We start from the raw sequence: 24,730 nt of genomic DNA on the forward strand, positions 1-24,730 counted from the left end.
TGTTCATACCGTTGGGCACTTGTGGTGACACAATATGTCCCACCGCCTACATATGCTATCTGTGGAGGCATGTGGTTAGGGGCCATTACCTCCATTGTGCAATTGATAGCCTCTGCCCCAGCAGTGTGGCCTTGCAAAAGCGTTCAAGTGCTGGGGGCACAGGATTACCTGTGCTCCCCTGCTCCGACAACCCGAGAGGTCTGTACCTGTCACAGTGTGCACCCACATTGTGACATAAGATGGGACCTCTTGGAATCGAACATGCACCCTCCACGAATAACTCCCACATTCTCCACTTGGTACAGAGGTCGTGGGGATGCCCCCATCACGGGCATCCTGACCACCACACCCATGATGGTATGGTTTGACTTTCCACAGTCCACCGCTACCGGGTAAGCTTCCGATGCTACACGAAGTTGGCAAGGACTCAAAACATTATCATAAGGGTGCAGTGCTGCTAAGTGCTCGTTGCTGATCCAGGAGGGGACCTGTCCCTGTCTCAGATCCTCGAGGTTACTCTGTTCCTCTCCCAGCAACCAGGCCCCATAGAGCACGCACACCTCATTTTGGGCGGCTGGCTCGGAGGCGTTTCTATCCTCCCGAATCAAAGCGTTTACAGCCCTGGCCTATGCCTCCAATTGAGAGATAATCTCCTTTAAGTGAACTGTCATTGCCACCTCTTCGTGGAGCGCGGATCCCACTACGGTATTCTCGTCCCCCAGGATTTTGCGCAGCTGATTCTTTAACCCATTTATCTGGAGGGCCAGCTGCATGTTATCCAAACTGTTTATGGTGGACGCCCCGGTGTTAAACCCCGTGAAAATGTCATTTAAAGTGCCACGCCTCTGCCTGCCCGGTTCGGCCCTATCCCACTGTTTATACAAGTCTGTCACTTTGACATCCCCGAAGTCCAGTTCGTAGAACTTCCGGAACATCTCCCGCAGCAGAGCCTGGTATAATAGCTCGGTTTCCCGGGGACACCACGTAGGTAGGCGGACTTCTGTCAGATTTAGCACCACTGATGCCACCGCGTAGTGTACTCCCTGATAAAATAGTTTCTCGGTAGGAATCAACACTAAACCATTCCCCGGCCCCCTGGTTGTTGTCGGGCACCCGTGTGGGTTGGTGGGCTTGGCCGTGGGTGGGGTTTTCTTTCCCGAACTACTAGTTCGGTGGCAGTTACTGGTACCCGGGAATTGGGGGTCACACACGCCTCCCCGCTGTGATCCCATACCACCCCATCCCCGACATCCTGCCACCACCTATAGAAAGCAATGGAGACCCCCTCTGAACACACGCGAGCGAATCCCCACATACACAAATAAGTTCCTTGGTCGTACGGCCACCATTTCTCCCAGCACACCGTGACCCCGCCAGATGACCCCATGATGGTTCGGTAGGTATCATTATCCAGACGTTCCCAGTCGAGTGTCGGTCTCCCACGTCCCTCTTGAGCTTTCTGAGCCACTACCACCATCCCAGAGGTATGTCCCCTTGGCAAGTTAGGCATACCTTCCTGCCTTCTGTCACTCTCACTCTGGAAGTGGCCACAGTGATCTCCAGGCAGGGGATGGAGGCCTCTCCGTAGGTAAAGTCCTTATGGTTGGAGTACTTGGTGGAGTTAGATCCCAACCACCCAGGCCATCTCCCCTCGTGGGAGTAGGTGACCCGGCCATCCGCCGCCGGAGTCCCTTCTCCTGTGGTCATTGTCGGCGCTCTGCCCCCGGAGCATCCGAAAACCAGGGAGTCCTCGGTGTCCCCTCGGTGTCCGGTGCAGATCCTTAGCGATACCAGCATCACTAACGTCCAGTAGGGAGGTGTTGACATCTGAAAGGCAAGAAGAACATGGCCTTGCCTTGAGAGACCTCTCCAGGCTTGGCCCGTGTAACATGTTCCGAACACAAAAATGCTGTACCCAACCATCACTGCCTTACCTAAACACATATACTCACAACACAAAGTGACAAAACAGGAAGGGAAAATATATGCACCGCCACTCGTCCCCGGGTGGCCAGGCTACATCCTGTCACTGTATAGGCATCGTCGACCACTCGGCTGACCATACCCTGGGGACCAGGATGCCCTCCGCTGAGGGGCTCGTATAGTCCCCCTTAATGGATCTGGTGCTGCCCTTCAAGGCCCTCATGAGCCCCGGATAATCGGTGGGAGACTCTTGCTAGCACAACAGAGCACCCTCCCTGTTGTCTTTCGCCTTCTAGGTCTGGGGCGGGGGGCTAAGTAAACAGGGGACCACGGCGCCCTGGGCTGTGACACTCTGTCACTCCTCCTTACTGTCGGTGCAGAGACCCATGTTATGGGCTGCAATGCCATCTCCTCCACCTCTTGGGCTAACCCCAGCTGATCCACCATGGGAGGTTCAGCTTCCCTTTGGACCTTGCTTCTGTTAGTGGCCTGGGAACCCCTACCCAGTGGTGGGATAGCCTTACTGGAGCAGTGAGCCATCCCCGGCTGTAGAGCTTCGGGGCCTGCTGCCTCCTCCGGAGCCTCCAAATCCACCGGGGCCCGTTCTCCCCGCCAGTGCCTGATTCCCTTCCCTTGCTTGTCCCCTCTGTTTTTTATATCTTTTGGGGTCAAACAGTTTACACTGATTAATGTGATACCACTTCACCCGGCGAGGCAATTGAACCACATAGACCATAGGGCTAGCCGTGTCGACTGTGCTGTATGGTCCCATATACAGTGGTTCAAATACCCCGACCCGGGCGAAGCTTCTCACCATCACCTGGTCGCCCACCTCCCAATCATGGTGACTGCGGGGTTCCAGCAGCAGCCGATTGGCACGGTGCTGTTTACCCATGTTGTTGGCCACCTGCCAGTGAATCTGTTGAAGCTGTTCAAAGAGATTCCTGATGAAGCGGTCCTCTCGGAGCTGCCCTTCGGTGAGAACCGGCGCCAACACATGCACTGGGGTTCTCATGATCCGGCCCGTCATCAGCTCATGGGGTGAATACCCTGTGCTCTTTGACTGACTGGCCCGGGTTCTCACGAGGACCAACGGTAAGATCTCCACCCACTTGTTCGGTGAGTCTCCCATCTCCTTGCGCAGCCTTTCCTTTAGGGTCCGGTTCAGGCGTTCTACGGGGCCTGAGGACTGAGGGTTGTAGGCGACATGCCATTTGGCTCTTATCCCCAGCATCTTTAGGGTGGCCTGCATCACCTGGCCAGTGAAGTGGCTTCCCCGGTTGGACCCCACGATTTGAGGTAGACCCCACCGAGAAAACACCTCCCTCACCAGGATTTTTGCAGTCCCCACTGCGGTAGCTGTTCGGCAAGGAAAGGCTTCCACCCACTTGGAAAACACATCCACCAGGACGAGGCAGTATTTATAACCTCCCTGGGCGGCCGGTAGGGGTCCGATGTCGTCGATCTGGATTGACTACCATGGTCCCTCTACCCGGCTGACATGTCCCATAGACGCCTTCCTTTTCTGAGGGTCTGGGTTGTTTGCAGCACAAACCAGACAGCCCGCACAGAAGTCGCGGACGTCTTCCCGGAGGCCTGGCCACCACCCTGCCTTTTCTACCCTTCATGGGCCAGCTGAAGGAACTCCCTCCGGTGTTGTGGTGGCACTACCCATTTGTTCCCTTTAAACAACATGCCTTCCCGCACAGCAATATCTGCAGCACTGTACGGGCCCTCAGCCTTTTCCCCCCTTTTTGAAGGCAGCCTTCAGGACCGGATCCTGCATCTGGACGACTTTAAGATCCGGGGCCGCAGCCGCCCCTTGTGTCCCTGGCTTGCTTCTTGCTTCTGCTATCCTGCCTGCCTCGTATGGGTCCTATAGGTGACCTGTAAGAGCACCTTGCCTTGCCAGCAGGTCTGCCTGCTGGTTACCTTCCCCCCGTGGCTCAGTTTTGGAGTGGGCCTTTATCTTATGGATATATACACCCCCGGTTTCTCCCACTGCAGCCACGATCTTTTCTAGCAGGGATTTGGTCACAAGGGGCTTCCCATCCACAGAGGAGTACCCCCAGCGTGACCAAATCGCCAGATACTCTGTACACGAATTGCAAGTGAACATGCTGTCCGACCAAATCGTGTATGGGGTGGGGAATTCCTCGGGGTGTGTGACCACATACATCACCGCCGAGAGTTCCGCCTGCTGGGCGCTCAGGGTGCATGGGAGTTTAAGAGCCAAGGCAATCCCTGCCTTGGGATCCCAAACTCCACAGCCCGTGAGTCTTGACACTGAACTGGAGCCATCAACGTAGATCTCGCGGCCTGTGGGGTGTATCCCTGCCCGAAATCCAAAGTTGATGTCCCATACCCCCTCCACAGAGCATCTATGCGGCTGTTCTGGATAGATTAAATTTGCTGCGAGCCTGGGCTCGCAGAGGCCCTTGACCTTTAAAGTCATTTGGGAGAGGAGGAGGGTCCAGCGAGTGATTCTAGCACTGCTCACTGTCCCGTCCTTAATCCTCCCGTCCAACAGCATCTGCGTCGGGGTACGATGGGTGAGGAGTGTAATGGGGGATACTCCAGTAAAGATCTGAGCTCTCTTTACTGCCCAGTGAGTGGCAAGCAAGTGCCTCTCACAATTGGAGTATCCCTTTTCTACCTCCGTGAGGACCCTGGAGGAGTACACCACTGGTCTCAGCTGACCGTTTCGCTCCTGGAGCAACACTGCACTTAAGCTGTCGCCACTGGCTGCCATCTCCAGGAAGAATTCCTCCCCCCCATCAATTGCCCCTAGGGCTGGTGCTACCTGCAGGTCTCTCTTAAGACGGACAAATGCTGCCTCACAGCCCTTGTCCCACTCCCACTCGACCCCTTATGTAGGAGTCTGAGCAGAGGGGTGGCAGTGGCTGCATAGTCCTCGATGAAGTCCCTACAGTAGCCAGTGATTCCCAGGAAAGACCTTACCCCCGACACATCCCTAGGGACAGGGAGTTCCTGCACTGCCTTTCTTCTAGCCTCATCAATGGCCCTTTCTCCTGCCCTTATCGTCAGGCTCAGGAATTTTACCTCTCCTAGACCTATCTGGGCTTTCTTGGGGTTAACTTTAAAACCCCCTTCCTTCAGTAAGACCAGCAGTTCAGCCAGCAGTGGACCGTGTTCCTCACTGCTGTCTGTGAACAACAACAGGTCGTCCACATACTGGACCAGCTGGTGTGGTTGGCTGAAGCCTTTTAAGCAGTTCGCCATGCATTGGTGAAAGATGCTGGGACTATTATGAAAGCCCTGTGGGAGGCAGCTCCATGTATACTGTTGTTCCCGGAAGATGAAGGCAAACTTGTACTGGTCTTCCCTCCATACAGGGATAGACCAGAACCCATTGGATATGTCCAACACTGTGAACGTGGTTGCGGATGCAGAGATTTCCCCTATCAGATCCGCAACCGCCGCCACTGTGGGAGCACAAGCTGGGATGTTTTTATTGAGCACCCTATAATCCACAGTAGCCCTCCAAGAATTGTCCGGTTTCCTAACCGGCCAAAGCGGGGAGTTGACATGGGTGGCTATAGGTCTCAAAACACCCTGCTCGAAAAGCGAGCTTAAAGCTGTCTCCAAGTCTGCTTCTGCCTCTCGGGGAAAGCCATACTGCTTTTGCCGGCGGGACATGGGATCCCCATCTATTCTAACCTCCACTCCTGTGACTCTCCCACAATCGTGTTTATGGGTGGCAAATGCTGCAAGATTTACTTGCACATAGGCCCGGTACTCGGCCGGGATGTTACCGACCAGAACCTCCAGGTCGTAACCCCCTTTTGGTTTCACTGTATACAGAGTCCCTTTTCCCTGTTTCTTATCAATAACCATGACTTCTCCCTCTGCACCGTGCTCACTGTGCCCCATAGACAGTGATTCCTCAAGTCTGCTAGGATCTGGCGAGCGATGATAAAATCGGCCCCCAAGATCCCTTTTCCCACCTGCTCCCAATTCATCAGGACGCACTTCCATTGCGTTTGGAGTGCTCCTAAACGAACTGCGACCGGGACTGAGAAAAACCCAGCTTTCTCATTTCCTGTGAACCCAAAATAGTTGATACGGCACCCCATTTGATAGAGGTGAGGTTGCAGGGTCCTCCTAATCGACTATGGTGCTGTAAGCACCGGTGTCCAAAAGGTAAATACCCAATACACCCTCAACCTTCATCTTGACCCAGGGTCGTCCCCAGGGGTCGTATTCTAGTGGGCACAGGTATGCAGGCTGAGTCTGTGCTAGTCACGGCCTCTGTACTGGCAGGGTTGCTGGTGCTTCCCTGCCTGTTGCCGTGGCTACCTTCCCAGTCCCCTCCAGCTGTCCTCACTGCAACTGCTATCTGGTCAAGGGATGGTGAGGAGCTCGCTCCACTTCCCCCACTCTGGGCGGCTCCTGAAGGACCTCTCCCCCCATATCTCTTTACTGGGCTCCTGCAATCTCTTTTAAAATGCCCAGCTTTTCCGCACCCGTAGCACACTCCCTCCTTATCAGACGAGCGACCACCCTCCTCGTGCCATTTCCTTTTAGGAATCGAGTTGGGTTTTACTTCATTTACCCAACCTTTGGAGGTTCTCTCCTCCTCCCCTCCTCCATTCCGTTGGATCAGTGCCAGTTGCCTGACCACTGCTTCCTCGATGAGGTTGGGGTCCCGGGAATCGAACCACAGTTCTGCCCTGGCCTTGAGCCGGGGCAAGCAGTTTGCCACCAGCATCCTCAGCCAGCGGCCAGTCTGTACCGCAGAAAGATTCGCCCGGTCGAGGAGCTCCCCACAGGCTGTGTGGTATACCACCCACAGCCTGTCCGCAAATGCCTGCGGGGTTTCCCCTGCGAGCTGCCTTGAAAGGACTGCCGTCATCGAAGCCCATAGCCTCAAGGACGGCCCTCTGGATCTCAGTAAAAATGCGCAGCCCCCTCCGGCATTCTGCCGGTAGGGCCTGGTACAATTTGCTGTCCAGAGAGAAGAGCAGCAGCTTGGCTGTCTCTTCCTCGTCGCACCCATTAATTTCCCCTGCCTGCATCACCTCCATGAAGTGGATAGACGGGTCCCCGCTGCGAGTGAGTTTGGCCAAATGGGCCACCATGGCCCTGAGTGATTGAACTCCATGGGGAATAATAAAGTCACTCTCCAGCGCTCCCTGACCTTGGCCACCTGCCTGTGGAGGACCGTACTTGCGCTGCCTGACCGGGCACATCCGCCCTGGTTCAGGATCTTTCTGCGCTGGTCCCTCTATCTCCGGCTGTCCCACCATACCCGGTGCAGCAAACAGTGCCTGGTAGCCTGATCCAATCTTTAACTGACCCTCGGCGGGAGTCTCACATCCCTGCTGCCAAACGGGACACATTGGTCCTGCCCCCAGCCCTGGGTATGCTACTACCTGCGTGCCCCGCTCCTCCTGGTACCCCACCGGACAAACCACCGGTGCCTCAGGAGGTGGTCGGGATTCTCTTGCCTTTGGATTCTCCTCTACCCCCCAATACTCCCCTTTGTCCCCTGTGGACCCTCCAGGTCCTATCAGGGCGACCATCCTCTTTGCCTGGGATAGAGCGTGGGTGAGAGTTTCAATCCTCTCCTGGCAGGGACCGTGATCTGCAAACTCACTGCTCCTGGCCACCTTATAGGCTGCCTGTACGTCTTTTAATTTATTCTCTAGTTCCCTAATTTTCTGGGTGTATCGAGAGTTCCGTTCCCAGAGGGACCCCTCACTACCCTTGGCCTCAGTGACCTGACACTGAAGATAGTCCCGGCTATTTCGGAAGGTCTCCTCCAACTGCCTCTTCTTTGCTGCTCCTCAGCTAATTCGGCCAGCAGGTTGTCCCCAACCGCAGCCCGGATAGCAGAGAGCTCCTCTGATTTCTGAAGACTCTGTTCCAAGTCCTTCACCCGCTGGTCGAGCTTTCGGACTTGGCGGGTGAAGCAGATAAGCCAGATGGCCTTTTCCACCTTGTGGTTGTGGTCCTTCCCTGCTGTCCACTGGGCAGCAGCATCCACTGGGCGCTCTGCCCGAGTGAGGGCTTGCACCCAAGGTTTGGTGACCTCTCTCCTCCATTTTAATTTCCTCTCTTATCACCTCATCTGTTATATTAACATCTCCTGTTTGCTTGTGTCCTGCCGCGGTCCCCATGTTCTATAAGGGGAGGGAGTGTTGTGCCTTGGGTGTCTCTCTCTGGGCTTCTGTCCTCACAGCTTATGCCTGGCCTGTGAGGTACCCTGAGTGCTGCAAGAGCACTCCTGGAGAGACTGTGTCCACAGCTTATGAAGGGGGTTTTGAGACGCGTGCGTCTCCACAGTTTATGACTAGCCTGTGAGGCACCTGTGAGTGTCAAACACTCCTAACCCTTTTCTTCCCTAGCCTGTGACACACAGTTGAGCGTTTTCGAGGTGCTACTGGCTTTCCTTACACTGTTCTGACACAAGACTCACGATCAGGAGATGTAATACAACAGAACTGAGACGAGGCGATTCCAAGAGGAACTTTAAGCTTCCAATTTATTTGACAAGGTGTATCTCAACAAACAGCAATACACCATCAAAACAATCCCCCTAAATCCAACTAAACGGACACAACGAAAATTTTTACACACGTATTAGCAGTACAATGCCCAACCTCCCACCTTTCCTGACCTAACTGAGTTGGGAGTTCTGGGGACCAGAGGTAGTACTCACTACTGTGCCTTTTGCAGTCTGGTGGTTTGTTTCTTCTGTCTTCAATGTCTTCGGACACTGGTCTTCCTCTATGTCGAGAGGCTTGTTGGTTGCTGGATCACGAGAGCAGAACACACACACACACTGGGTCAGAACGCCCTTCTTATAGCCAGATATCCAGTCCACCTCTCGTGCTGAAATCGATCCTTCCCATTGGTGGGCTTTGTGATTTTGAAAAATGCAGCAGTGTTAGATTTCGCTGGTTTTTTCCACTGACCATTCAGATGTTAACCTACTCATGGGTTGAGTAGGTGTTGATTGGGTTGGCAGGGTGTGGGCCTCCTGCAGCCATTGTGTAGACCCTTGGTTTGTTTTGGGTCCCCTAGTTTTGGTGGGGAAGGTCTGCATAATTTCCTGATAATGGTGTAAACATAGGGAAGACAATAGCCCGATAATGGTGATGAGTCAGTCCCACAGTTTTCGAGCAAGTGCTCTCCCATTGGCTTGAAGCCCCTTGCTTTGGGCTAACTCTATCCCACCATTAGCCCTCCAGTGTCCTCCCCCATCCAATCACTGCTCTGCCAAGGCCACATCGTCTCGGTCGCAACCCACACCTGGATCTGGGTTGTCTGTTCCTTGCAGGACACTGGCCTTCTGTTTTATTGCAGCACAGGCAGATCCCACAGCTCCTTTTCCTTTTGGGTAAAATGAGGGGTTTTCGTCCTCCGCTACACCGGACCACAGAGGTTCAACCTGTAATACCATTTCACTCTAGAATATTGGTTAGTACCATATAACTGTAACTGTATGGGTCAGTGCAAAGCCATTTTGCTTTGCAACCACACGGCAGCTGTAATGTAAATGAAGCATGAATCTGGAGTCAGTGTCTGACCTACCAGCAGAGTAAAGTTGAGTCGGACTCCCTAGAGGTAGGAGGACCACTTTGCTTCACCTCAGTCATTTTGGGCCTTGACACTGAAACCCGCGTTACACAAACTTGGTGTCAATGCGAAGTTGAAGGTGTTTCATGCCAATGCTAAACTTCTTAGAAACATAGAAAATAAGTGCAGCAGTAGACCATTCGGCCCTTCGAGCCTGCACCACCATTCAATATGATCATGGCTGATCATGCAACTTCAGTAGCCCGTTCCTGCTTTCTCTCCATACCCCTTGATCCCTTTAGTTATAAGGGCCACATCTAACTCCCTTTTGAATATATCTAAAGAACTGGCATCAACAACTTTCTGTGATAGAGAATTGCACAGGTTCACAATTCTCTGAGTGAAGAAGTTTCTCCTCATCTCGGTCCTAAATGGCTTACCTCTTATCCTTAGACTGTGACCCCTGGTTCTGGACTTCTCCAACATCGGGAACATTTTTCCTGCATCTAACCTGTCCAATCCCTTCAGAATTTTATATGTTTCTATGAGATCCCCTCTCATTCTTCTAAATTCCAGTGAATATAAGCCTAGTCGATCCATATATCAGTCCTGCCATCCCGGGAATCAGTCTCGTGATCCATCGCTGCACTCCCTCAATAGCATGAATGTCCTTCCTCAGATTAGGAGACCAAAACTGTACACAATATTCAAGGTGTGGCCTCACCAAGGCCCTGTACAACTGCAGTAAAACCTTCCTGCTCCTATACTCAAATCCTCTCGCTATGAAGGCCAACACACCATTGGCCTTCTTCACTGCCTGCTGTACCTGCATGCCAACTTTCAATGATATATGTACCATGACACCCAGGTCTCATTGCACCTCCCCTTTACCTAATTTGTCAACATTCAGATAATATTCTGCCTTCCTGTTTTTGCCACCAAAGTGGATAACCTCACATTTATCTACATTATACTGCATCAACCATGCATTTGCCCACTCACCTATCCTGTCCACTTCACCCTACAGCCTCTTAGCGTCCTCCTTACAGCTCACACTGCCACCCAGCTTAGTGTCATCTGCAAACTTGGAGATATTACATTCAATTCCTTCGTCATTCAGTTGAGCTACCACCATTGAGTCTACTGCCATAAATCTGTTCATGCTGCTTCTCCAGAGATCCCCCCCTGCCACCACACACACAGGATTTTTTAGAACATTGGAAATCAATGCATCCATTTTTTGGGCGTGAATGAGGGGAAACTGGGTCCAAAACCAGGTCGCGATTTCCCGTGCCCTATTGGTGACAGAAATGTGCCTCACAAGAATTTGAATGTTTACTTTTACTTAGAATTACATAGAATATACAGCACGGAAACAAGCCATTCGGCCCAGACAACCCAGGCTGGCACTTGTGCCCATGGCACCCGCCTGAAGCAGGCGGCAAGGCTGATTTGGTTATTCAAATATTCACTCTAGGACACGGATGGGACAGTGGCTAGGCAGAGCTTGAGCCACGCAGCACCGACTAGTTCTTCTGCCTCCTACCCCCTCGATGGACCTACCTGAGGGTCACTGCCGGCATCACAGTTGGCATATATTGGTGAGCTGATTCCAGATGTCTGCTTGGCGGCTGCAACTCACCAGCTCAATGGAGGCACAGACCCGCACACAGATCAAACGCTCTGCTGGCTTGATGTCCAATGGAGACGCAAGTCCAATTTTTATCCGAAAGTGCAAATGCACCCTTGAAAAAGAGCCCAGATTAGGAATTGTGTCATGTATGTACATTCTATTTGTAGCCACCAGATGGCGTCATTGTTGGAGACCATTGAGCAGCCGCACATGGTGCTGCTCAGGTACATAAGGCCAGCCACTTTGAGAGTCAGGCACTTTGGGCCTAAATAAAGCAGAGACAAGTTTGTACCTTGCTTAGTTAAACAGTGCTCAGTTTGAACCTTTATTGCAGACATAACAAATTGCATCACTGATCACTAATGCTATATGAGTGTCAGCTGTGGTTCAATGGGTAACACTCTTGCCTCTGAGTCAGAAGGTTGTGGGTTCAAGTCCCACTTCAGGTTCTTGAACACAGGAAAAATCCAAGCTGACACTCCAGTGCAATACGGAGGGAGTGTGGCACTGTCAGAGGTGTCATCTTTCAGATGAGACATTAAATCGAGGCTCTGTATGCTCTCTCAGGTGGATGTAAAAGATCCCATGGCACTATTTCGAAGTAGAGCAGGGGAGTTATCCCTGGTGTCCTGGCTAATACTTATCCTTCAAAAAACAGATTATCTGGTCATTATTGATACGTTCTTACTATACATTATAAATGCACACGAGGGCCATACTTGAGAGAAGGTCACTCTGTGACCAGTTATCTTTATTCCCAAGACCTCAAGGGATGAAGGTGGGTGGAGCTTCCCCTTTTATACCTGAAAGTCCAGGTTAGGAGTGTCTCCTAAAAGTTCGCCCCCTGTGGTCAATGTTCTCAAGGTGTACAACTTAGGTCAGCTTATACATGGGTTACAATGATAGTTGAATACATGACATTACCTCCCCCCCAAAGTCTTATTGGGATCACAGGTTAAGTCTCTCTGGTGGTTTACACTCCCTTGTAGAGCGCCTGAGTTGTGGCTTCGGTTGTTGGGTGCTGGCCTGAGTGTCTGCTGTTTGCGGTGCCTCAGGCCTGTCTGGACTGCCCACAGTGACTGGGCTCTCCTCCACTTGCTTCCGGTGTTCAGTCACCTGTCATGTTCTTCCTCTGCTTCTTCTATGGGGTTGCTGAACCTCCTTTTAGTTTGATCCACGTGTTTGCGGCAAATTTGTCCATTGGTAAGTTTAACTACCAAAACCCTATTCCCCTCTTTGGCAATCACAGTGCCTGCAAGCCATTTGGGCCCTGCAGCGTAATTAAAGACAAAAACAGGGTCATTGACATCAATATATCGCGCCCTCTCATTCCTGTCATGGTAGTCATATTGTGACTGACGCCTGCTCTCAACAATTTCTTTCATAGTCGGGTGTATAAGGGTTAACCTGGTTTTGAGCGTCCTTTTCATTAGCAGCTCTGCAGGTGGAACCCCTGTGAGCGAGTGTGGTCAGGATCTATTGGCCAACAGGAGGCACGATAAGCGGCTTTGTAGGGAACCCCCTTGGATTCTGAGCATCCCCTGTTTGATTATCTGCACTGCTCGTTCCGCCTGGCCGTTTGAGGCCGGCTTGAATGGTGCCGTTCTGACATGGTTGATTCCATTGCCTGCCATGAAGTCCTGGAATTCAGTGCTTGTGAAGCACGGGCCATTGTCGCTGACCAAGATATCCGGTAGAACATGGGCGGTAAACATTGCCCGTAGACTTTCTACCATGGCAGAGGATGTGCTTGAATTTAAAATGGCACACTCAATTAATTTGGAGTAGGCGTCTACTACAACCAAAAACATTTTTCCCATGAAAGGACCTGCGTAGTCCACATGGATGCGTGACCATGGCTTGGCGGGCCAGGACCAGGGGCTAAGGGGAGCTTCCCTTGGTGCGTTGCCCAGCTTAGCACATGTGTTGTACCTGCGAGTACAAAGTTCCAGGTCTGCATCTATCCCTGGCCACCAAATGTGTGACCTGGCATTTGCCTTCATTATGAATATGCCCGGGTGCTCATTGTGAAGTTCTCTGATAAACACCTCTCTGCCCATCTGGGGCATGACTACTCGGTTTCCCCACAGTAGGCAATCGGCCTGAATCGAGAGTTCATCCTTGCGCCTAGGAAACGGTTTAAATTCCTCAGGCATACCTCATACGTGGCTGCCCAGTCCCCATTCAGGACACATTTCTTAACTAAAGGGTCTTTATTTGTCCAGACTTTAATTTGACGGGCTGTCACAGGTGAGCCTTTGCTTTCGAAAGCTTCAACAGCCATGACCATCTCAGCAACATACTCAGTTGTCCCCTCAGTGGTGGCTAGTGGGAGCCTACTGAGTGCATCGGCGCAGTTTTCAGTGCCTGGTCTGTGCCGAATTGTGTAGTCATAGGCGGCTAACATGAGTGCCCACCTCTGTATGCGGGCCGATGCATTCGCATTTATGGCTTAGTTGTCAGCCAAAAGGGACGTTAGGGGTTTGTGATCTGTCTCCAGCTCAAATTTCCTGCCAAACAGGTACTGGTCCATTTTTTTTATTGCATATACACATGCTAGCGCTTCCTTTTCTACCATCCCGTAGCCCCTTTCTACCTGGGACAGACTTCTGGAGGCATAAGCTACTGGCTGTAACTGACCATTGGCATTCACATGCTGCAACACACACCCGACCCTATGGGACGATGCATCGCACGTTAAAACAAGTTTCTTACACGGGACATATAACATTAACAGTTTGTTGGAGCATAACAAATTGCGTGCTCTATCAAAAGCCCTTTCCTGGCTGTCCCCCCAGACCCAATCACGACCTTTGCATAGGAGCACATGTAGTGGCTCTAACAACGTGCTCAATTTGGGAAGAAAGTTACCAAAATAGTTCAGGAGCCCCAGGAACGAACGCAGCTCCATCGTGTTACGGGGTCTGGGTGCTCTCTGGATCGCTTCTGTTTTGGACGCAGTAGGTCTGATCCCGTCTGCTGCTACCCTCCTCCCCAGGAATTCGACCTTTGGAGCTAAGAAGATGCACTTCACCTTTTTCAGTCGCAGCCCTACCCGGTCCAGTCTGCATAGCACCTCCTCCAGGTTGTGGAGATGTTTTTCAGTATCGCGACCCGTGATGAGGATGTCGTCTTGAAAAACCACCATCCTTGGAATCGACTTGAGGAGGCTTTCCATATTTCGTTGAAAGATCACCGCGGCCGAACAAATCCCGAATGGACATCTGTTATACTCAAACAACCCCTTGTGTGTCGTGATGGTGGTCAGCTTCTTCGACTCACTCGCCAGCTCCTGGGTCATGTAAGCTGAGGTCAGGTGCAATTTTGAAAAGGTTTGCCACCAGATAGCATCGCAAAGAGGTCCTCTGCTCTCGGTAGCAGGTACTGGTCTTGGAGTGACACCCGATTGATGGTGGCCTTGTAATCGCCACATATCCTGACCGACCCATCCACCTTGAGCACCGTCACGATCGGGCTCGCCCAGTCACTGAATTCGACTGGCAAGATAATGCCTTCCCTCAGCAGGCAGTCCAATTTGCATTCTATCTTTTCCCGCATCACGTACGGCACCGCTCTGGCCTTGTGGTGTACTGGCCTGACGTCCGGGTTTATGTGAATCACTACCTTGGCCCCCATGAATGTGCTGATGCCGTGTTGAAATAATGAGTCAAATTTGTACAGGAGCATGATACTCATTCCACAGAAGAAATTGCATTCACATCGCCCCATTTCCAGTTCAGGACAGCAAGTCAACTCCTCCCCAGCAGTGAGGGACCATCCCCTGGGACAATCCAGAGTGGCAACCTGTTCTCCAAACCTTTGTGGGTCACAACTACCGTGGCGCTGCCGAGCACCGGAATGATCTCCTTTGTATATGTCCGTTTCTTTGCGTCAATCGTCAATAATTTTGGCCTCCTGGCCTTGGACACCCACAACCTTTCGGACTTGCTGGCCCCCGTGTCTAGCTCCATTAATACTGGGATTCCATTGAGGAGCACTTTCATCATTATCAGTGGCGTCCTGGTGTATGAACCATATATGTGCTCCAAATGAACTCGTTGAACTTCAGCTTCCAGCGATTTCCCCCAGTATTCATTTGGCCTCGTAGGGCTTACATTTGGCCTATTATCTATTGTCCATGTACATTAAATGTATAGTTACAATGGTGTGCCACAAGGGGCACTGTGGTGGGAGACCCGAAAGTACCTGCGAGACAGAGTATAAAAGGCTGCCCACCACACCTGAATGGCACGCTGGAGTTACACACTAAAGGACCAAGGTCACAGCAGTTACTACAACACCAGACTGTGTGGAGTCAGTGATTTGAGTGCGACATACATCACAAATTGGCGACAAGGACACGGACGAGCTCTTCATGCAACCATGGCTACTTTGGGCACGCTAAAGGATTTCACAGAGGGTAATGACTGGGATACCTTTTCAGAAAGGCTCGCATACTATTTTATAGCAAACGACCTGACAGGGGACACGAATGCACTGAAAGAGAAGCGTAAGGTGATATTGCTTTCCAGTTGTGGCGAGGAGGTTTACCGTCTCGTCAGGGATTTGCTGGCACCCGCGAGCGCCAAGGACAAGTCATATGAGGAGCTGATTGAACTCATTCGTAACCAACTGAAACCAAAGGAGAGCATCCTCACGGCCAGGCACAAATTCTACCACCACTGCAGACCTGAGGGCCAGGATGTCACAAAATATACTGCGGACATCAGGAGACTTGCGGCGCCATGCGATTTTGGCACACACCTTGACCAGGCGTTGCGAGACGTCTTTGTTATGGGGATTGGACATGAGGGTCTCCTTCACAAGCTGCTATCTACTGAACCTACAGTCAGCCTGCAGCAAGCCATCAACATCAGCCGGGCATTTATGACCTCGACTTGCAGCACCAAGCAGATGATCCACACAGTCTCGAACCCGGTAGGTACTAGCCACAGGATAGCGCCCGTCACGGACAAAACTGCAGAACGTGGCTCTGCCCAGGGCAGAGAGCACGGACCTCGGGGTCCTGGAACTCAGAGTCCGCCGAGGGGGGCTAATCGAGTAGCACCATGATGGCGCTGCGGAGGAAGCCATGGGGCTCACCGGTGCAGGTTTGTGGAGTATACATAGAGTACCTGTCACACGAAAGACCACCTTCAGCCTATGTGCAAAAGAAACATGATTCACCGTGTGGCTGAGGAGATGGTAGATGATCTGCTATCCAGCGAGGAGCATTGCGGTTTGGCTCGACGGGCATCCCAGCCCCAGGCAGAAGAAGATGATGCGTTTGGACTGTATACATGTACCGACGATTCAGCCCCAGTGATTATGGAAGTCAAGAATAACGGAGTCCCAGTGAGAATGGAAGTGGACACGGGGTCGGGTCAGTCGCTGATGAGTCAGGAAACTTTTGATAAACTGTGGGTCAACCCAGCTGCACGACCTAAGCTGGTCCTGGTCACGGCGAAGCTGCACACCTACACCAAGGAACTGATACCTGTTCTTGGCAGAGCGGATGTGCAGGTATCTCACGGTGGCGAGACGCACGGTTTACCTTTGTGGATCATTGCAGGCGATGGGCCAACACTACTCGGCAGGAGATGGATGGGGAAGGTCCGCGGGAGCTGGGAATACTTCATTCCTCCACAGACCGCTGTCCCCCGTGTTCACAGGCAGAGCAGGCCTCCACCTTCGGATTGGATGTAAGCGAAGGAAGCGTGTGTGGGGTTGGGCAGAGCAGCGGTGGCCGTCAACTCTCCCCTGCAAAGACTGAGAGTGAGAAAGAGGCGCTGGAACCAGCAGCAGTGCCGACCGAGCTGGAGAAGGGAGAGGGAGAGCAGGCAGCAGCTCGGTGGATTTCTGGTAGCGGTGGATCTCCCTCAGAGCCAAGATGCCGGGTCTGTAGCGATGAGGCTTCTTCACTCCACCCATGGCCGGAGCGCTCTTCCGGGCTGCTTTGGTCGCCAGCTGTTTGCGGAGAGAGAGAGAGGGAGAGCAGGCAGCAGCACAGCGAGTTCAAGATGGCGGCGAGCCACGTGGCAGCAGAGTTCTGCAGAGAGAGACAGGCAGGCACCAGCAGAGCACCTCAAATGGCGGCGCCCAGTAGAAACCGCGTAGAAAAATCAAAATGGCGTCTTAAAAGGGAAATGTACCTGGGAGTCTTCAAGGGGCCTTACACCATTGCCGGTCCCCACAAAGAGACTTTTGTAAGTGCAAGAGTGATTCAAAATGATTACTGTGATTTGTATGATGACGTGATTTATGACAAGAGTTAATATTTTGATGCTAAAATGATTACTGTGATTAAAATGATTGAGATGATTGGTGAAAAGAGTTAATATCACAATACACAGTTAAAAGGGTTAATGGATCTGTGACTAACATGACTAATGGATTAATGCGATTTCTGATTTAATGTGATTTATGCATTGTTCAGCAGCCGCAGACAAGCCGCAAAAAGGCAACTATTTTCTGAGAACAGAGGCAACGCACTAGTTGCCATTCCCTGTCTCAGCGCAGCCCATTACCTCGGGCAAAAAGGGGCAGTATGCCTCCAGCACACCTCAGCCAGTGGAGTTCAGATTTAATAATTGAGATTTAATAACCTGCAACCTTTTGATATAACTCTTCAACGCAAACAAATGTACTGTCCATGTGTACCTGCTTTCTACTGGAGATTATGTTTGTGTACTTGTATCACCCATGTAAGGACTGCAAATACCACACGCTTGCACTGGATCGCAAGCATAATCTCTACAGGATGTGGGGGAAGAGGGAAGTGGATGATCATGGACTCACACTCACTAATCAACCAGGACGAACCAGGCCGAGGTTACCGACAATTTGCTTTTGGAATTGGGGGGGTAGTGAGATGTTATGTATTGTCCATGTACATTAAATGTATAGTTACAATGGTGCGCCACAAGGGGCACTGTGGTGGGAGACCTGAAAGTACCTGCGAGACAGAGTATAAAAGGCTGACCACCACACCTGAAGGGCATTCTGGAGTTACACAATAAAGGACCAAGATCACAGCAGTTACTACAAAACCAGACTATGTGGAGTCAGTGATTTGAGTGCTACATACATCACAGGGCCTGCCCTCCTCGTACATCAACCTGGCTGCAGGCTTCCTGCACATATGCGCCAAGTGATCGCTGACGTTGCAGTTTCTGCAGGTATATTGCTGATACCTGCAAGCTCTGGCTGGGTGTTTGCCTCCACACCTCCAGCATGAGCTGGAGGCCCCGTTGTTGGAAACAAAAGGCCATTACCAGTCGATCGTCTCTGACCGTCTCTGTAACTGCTCTTAAGCGCACCATTAACAGGTGTTGATGGCTCCATTACTGGCCTCATTGTCCATTGCGATGGCATGAATCGCCGTTCAGCTAGCCATCGTCTCTGTTGAATTCCCCCTTTGGGTTCGATTACATGCTGGGGCATGTCCGATTGCCCTTGCCTGCCTGGAGAACTGTGCGTCGCGTTAACAATGTTGACTCCCTGGTTGTTTGCCGCATTTGAGCCAAGATTTTTGTCATACATCATTCTGGTCTCTTCCTACCCTGAGATAAATGTCTAGGCTATCAGAGCCGCCGCTTCCAAGGTCAAGTCTTTGGTCTCAATCAGTTTCCTGAAAACCCCAGCGTGCCCGATGCCCTCAAAAAAAAGTCTCGCAGCATCTCCGCTCTGCATGCATCTGGGAACTTACATAGGCTCGCCAGTCGCCGGAGATCTGCCACGAAGTCTGGAACGCTTTGCCCTTCTCGCCGCCGGTGCGTGTCAAACCGGTGACTCGCCATGTGCATGCTGCTCGCTGGTTTAAGGTGTTCCCCGATCAACTTACTGAGCTCCTCGAACGTCTTGTCCGCCGGCTTCTCTGGCGCTAGAAGGTCCTTCATCAGGGAATACTTTCTGGATCCACAAACCGTCAGGAGATGAGCCCTGCGTTTGTCGGCCGAATCCTGTCCCAACCATTCCTTAGTGACAAAATTTTGCTGTAATCTCTCAATAAAGTCGGCCCAATCATCACCAGCATAGTACCTCTCTTCTGTGCTGCTAGTGGCCATGCTCACGTGGTTTAAATCCCAGTTTCTCGTCGCCAGTGATACGTCCTTACTATGCAGTATAAATGCACACGAGGCCCATACTTGAGAGAAGGTCACTCTGTGACCAGTTCCTTTATTCCCAAGACCTCAAGTGATGAAGGTGGGTGGAGTTTCCCCTTTTATACCTGAAAGTCCAGGTTAGGTGTGTCTCCTACAAGTTCACCCCTTGTGGTCAATATTCCCAAGGTGTACAACTTAGGTCAGCTTATACATGGGTTACAATGATAGTTGAATACATGACAATTATCACATTACTGTTTGTTGAAGCTTGCTTGTGTGCAAATTGGCTGTTGTGCTTCTTACATTACAACAGTGACTGCAGTCCAAAAATACTTCATTGGCTGTAAAGCGCTGTGAGACATCCGGTGGTCATGAAATCTGCTATATAAATCCAAGTCTTTTCTTTCTTTTTTATTTCCAATTTCAAGTGCACTTCTTAGCATATTATTGTTGTGGCTGATTTCACTTTCTTGAATTTTTAGCCTTTACCTCAATTCCTTTCCCTCTATTTCCATTGTTTTCACTGCTACTTTGCACTTTCTGGCAGATCCACAGCAACATAAACTGTGGCCAAGTACAATATTTCTCTCTTCTGAAACTCATGCTAATCATCATTCTGAGGTGGCTGTTTTGACGGACTGTATGAAGGCTACTGAGCAAATGCTGTCAACTTGTAAATGCTCGGAATAGTAGAGGGGTCATGGTATAATTCTAAAATGTTACATTGGCCCAATTTTCATAGAATCATAGACATTACAGAACAGAAGGAGGCAATACGACAGACATAAGCTGCAAGTCTAGAGATTGGATGAGAATATACAGATACTGTTACTTTATACCAAAAAAAAGGATCCTCGTGTTACCTCTTCCTCAATTAGGACACCTATGGTGGTGATGTGCACCAACACTAAAATAAGTTAGGGAAGAGATAGCAGAGGCATTATTACAAAAATATAAAAATTCATTAGAAAAGGGAATAGTACCAGAGGACTGGTGGACAACTAATGTTGTTCCTATATTTTAAAAAGGAGATAGAACAAGTGCAGGGAACTATGGTCCAATTAGCTTAACGTCAGTGGTGGGAAAGAGAATAGAATCCTTACTCAAAGATGGAATGGAAAACATCTAGTCACTGAAAATATAATAAAGAATAGCCAGCACAGATTCCAAAAGGGAAGGTCATGCTTGACCAACCTTGTTGAATTCTGTGAAGAATTAACAGAAACATTTAAAGATCACATGGATGAACTTCAGCAATTGTGCATCCCTGTTTGGAGTAAAAATAAAACGGGAAAGGTGGCTCAACCGTGGCTAACAAGGGAAATTAGGGATAGTGTTAAATCCAAGGAAGAGGCATATAAATTGGCCAGAAAAAGCAGCAAACCTGAGGACTGGGAGAAATTTAGAATTCAGCAGAGGAGGACAAAGGATTTAATTAGGAGAAGGAAAATAAAGTACGAGAAGAAGCTTGCCGGGAACATAAAAAGTGACTACAAAAGCTTCGATAGATACGTGAAGAGAAAAAGATTAGTGAAGACAAACATAGGTCCCTTGCAGTCAGATTCAGGTGAATTTATAATGGGGAACAAAGAAATGGCAGACCAATTGAACAAATACTTTGGTTCACTCTTCACGAAGGAAGACATAAATAACCTTCTGGAAATACTAGTGGACCGAGGGTCTAGTGAGAAGGAGGAACTGAAGGAAATGCATACGGGATTGTTTCTTAGAATAGTATTTTACAGAACCTACAAGGGAGCAAGCTATCTTAGATCTGGTCCTGTGTAATGAGACAGGAATAATAAACAATCTCCTAGTAAAAGATCCTCTCGGAATGAGTGATCACAGTATGGTTAAATTTGTAATACAGATTGAAGGTGAGGAAGTAGTGTCTCAAACGAGCATACTATGCTTAAACAAAGGGGACTACAGTGGGATGAGGGCAGAGTTAGCTAAAGTAGACTGGGAACACAGACTAAACGGTGGCACAATTGAGGAACAGTGGAGGACTTTTAAGGAGCTCTTTCACAGTGCGCAACAAAAATATATTCCAGTGAAAAAGAAGGGTGGTAAGAGAAGGGATAACCAGCCGTGGATAACCAAGGAAATAAAGGAGAGTATCAAATTAAAAACCAATGCGTATAACGTGGCTAAGGATAGTGGGAAACTAGAAGATTGGGAAAATTTTAAACGACAGCAAAGTATGACTAAGAAAGCAATAAAGAAAGGAAAGATAGATTACAAAAGTAAACTTGCGCAAAGCATAAAAACAGATAGTAAAAGCTTTTACCAATATATAAAAAGGAAAAGAGTGACTAAAGTAAATGTTGGTCCCTTAGAAGATGAGAAGGGGGTTTAGTAATGGGAAATGTGGAAATGGCTGAGACCTTAAAAAATTATTTTGCTTCGGTCTTTACAGTGGAAGACACAAAAACCATGCCAAAAATTGCTGGTCACAGGAATGTGGGAAGGGAGGACCTTGAGACAATCACTATCACTAGGGAGGTAGTGCTGGACAGGCTAATGGGACTCAAGGTAGACAAGTCCCCTGGTCCTGATGAAATGCATCCCAGGGTATTAAAAGAGATGGCAGAAGTTATAGCAGATGCATTCGTTATAATCTACCAAATTTCTCTGGATTCTGGGGAGGCACCAGTGGATTGGAAAGCAGCTAATGTAACGCCTCTGTTTAAAAAAGGGGGCAGACAAAAGGCAGGTAACTATAGGCCGGTTAATTTAACACCTGTAGTGGGGAAAATGGTTGAAGCTATTATTAAGGAAGAAATAGCAGGACATCTAGATAGGAATAGTGCAATCAAGCAGACGCAACATGGATTCATGAAGGGGAAATCATGTTTAACTAATTTACTGGAATTCTTTGAGGATATAACGAGCATGGTGGACAGAGGTGTACCGATGGATGTGGTGTATTTAGATTTCCAAAAGGCATTCGATAACGTGCCACACAAAAGGTTACTGCAGAAGATAAAGGTACGCAGAGTCAGCGGAAATGTATTAGCATGGATAGAGAATTGGCTGGCTAACAGAAAGCAGAGAGTCGGGATAAATGGGTCCTTTTCAGGTTGGAAATCGGTGGTTAGTGGTGTGCCACAGGGATCGGTGCTGAGACCACAACTGTTTACAATATACATAGATGACCTGGAGGAGGGGACAGAGTGTAGTGCAACAAAATTTGCAGATGACACAAAGATTAGTGGGAAAGCAGGTTGTGTAGAGGACACAGAGAGGCTGCAAAGAGATTTAGATAGGTTAAGCGAATGGGCTAAGGTTTGGCAGATGGAATACAACGTCGAAAAATGTGAGGTCATCCACCTTGGAAAAAAAAACAGTAAAAGGGAATATTATTTGAATGGGGAGAAATTACAACATGCTGCGGTGCAGAGGAACCTGGGGGTCCTTGTGCAGGAATCCCAAAAAGTTAGTTTGCAGGTACAGCAGGTAATCAGGAAGGCGAAGGGAATGTTGGCCTTCATTGCAAGAAGGATTGGAGTACAAAAGCAGGGAGGTCCTGCAGCAACTGTACAGGTTATTGGTGAGGCCGCACCTGGAGTACTGCGTGCAGTTTTGGTCACCTTACTTAAGGAAGGATATACTAGCTTTGGAGGGGGTACAGAGACGATTCACTAGGCTGATTCCGGAGATGAGGGGGTTACCTTATGATGATAGATTGAGTAGACTGGGTCTTTACTCGCTGGAGTTCAGAAGGATGAGGGGTGATCTTATAGAAACATTTCAAATAATGAAAAGGAGAGACAAGATAGAGGCAGAGAGGTTGTTTCCACTGGTCGGGGAGATTAGCACTAGAGGGCACAGCCTCAAAATATGGGGGAGCCAATTTAAAACCGAGTTGAGAAGGAATTTCTTCTCCCAGAGGGTTGTGAATCTGTGGAATTCTCTGCCCAGGGAAGCAGTTGAGGCTAGCTCATTGAATGTATTCAAATCACAGATAGATAAATTTTTAACCAATAAGGGAATTAAGGGGTATAGGGAGCGGGCGGGTAAGTGGATCTGAGTCCACGGCCAGATCAGCCATGATCTTTTTGAATGGCGGAGCAGGCTCGAGGGGCTAGATGCCCTACTCCTGTTCCTAATTCTTATGTTCTTATGTTCTTTTGTAAATCCTTATTAGTCAGGAAATTGTTTTAGGGAAATTGATGGGATTGAAGGCGTATTATTCACCAGGGCCTGATAGTCTGCATCCCAGAGTACTTAAGGAAGTGACCATAGAAATAGTGGATGCATTGATGATCATTTTCCAACAGTCTATCGACTCTGGATCAGTTCCTATGGACTGGAGGGTAAGTAATGTAACACCACTTTTTAATAAATGAGGGAGAGAGAAAATGGCTAATTATAGACCAGTTAGCCTGACATCAGTCGTGGGAAAAAAATCAATTATTAAAGATGAAATAGCAACACATTTGGAAAGCAGTGACAGGATCGGTCCAAGTCTGCATAGATTTATGAAAGGGAAATCATGCTTGACAAATCTTCTAGAATTTTTGGGGGATGTAACTGGTAGAGTGGACAAGAGAGAACCAGTGGATGTGGTGTATTTGGACTTTCAAAAGGCTTTTGACAAGGTTCCACATGAGAGATTAGTGTGCAAAATCAAAGCAAATGGTATTAGGGGTAATGTATTGACGTGGATAGAGAACTGGTTGGCAGACAGGAAGCAGAGAGTTGGGATAAACGGGTCCTTTTCAGAATGGCAGGCAGTGACTAGTGTGGTGCCGCAGGGCTCAGTGGTGGGACCCCAGCTATTTATAATATACATCAAGGATTTAGATGAAGGAATTCAGAGTAATATCACCAAGTTTGCAGATGACACTAAGCTGGGTGGCGGTGTGAGCTGTGAGGAGGATACTAAGAGGCTGCAGGATGCCTTGGACAGGTTAGGTGAGTGGGCAAATGCATGGCAGATGCAGTATAATGTGGATAAATGTGAGGTTATCCACTTTGGTGGCAAAAGCATGAAGGCAGAATATTATCTGAATGGCAGCAGATTAGGAAAAGGGGAGGTGCAACGAGACCTGGGTGTCATGGTACATCAGTCATTGAAGGTTGGCATGCAGGTACAGCAGGCGGTGAAGAAGGCAAATGGCATGTTGGCCTTCATAGCTAGGATTTTTGAGCATAGGAGCAGGGAGGTCTTACAGCATTATACAGGGCCTTGCTGAGGCCACACCTGGAATATTGTGTTCAGTTTTGGTCTCCTAATCTGAGGAAGGACGTTCTTGCCATTAAGGGAGTGTAGCAAATGTTCACCAGACTGATTCCTGGGATGGCAGGACTGACATATGCGGAGAGACTGGATCGACTGGGCCTGTATTCACTGGAGTTTAGAAGAATGAGAGGGTATCTCATAGAAACATATAAAATTCTTACGGGACTGGACAGATTAGATGCAGGAAGAATGTTCTCGATGTTGGGGGAGTCCAGAACCAGAGGTCACAGTCTAAGGATAAGGCGTAACCCATTTAGGACTGAAATGAGGGGAAAC

The sequence above is a fragment of the Pristiophorus japonicus genome, chromosome 1, assembly GCF_044704955.1.
Source record: "Pristiophorus japonicus isolate sPriJap1 chromosome 1, sPriJap1.hap1, whole genome shotgun sequence".
NCBI classification, from domain to species: Eukaryota; Metazoa; Chordata; class Chondrichthyes; family Pristiophoridae; genus Pristiophorus; species Pristiophorus japonicus.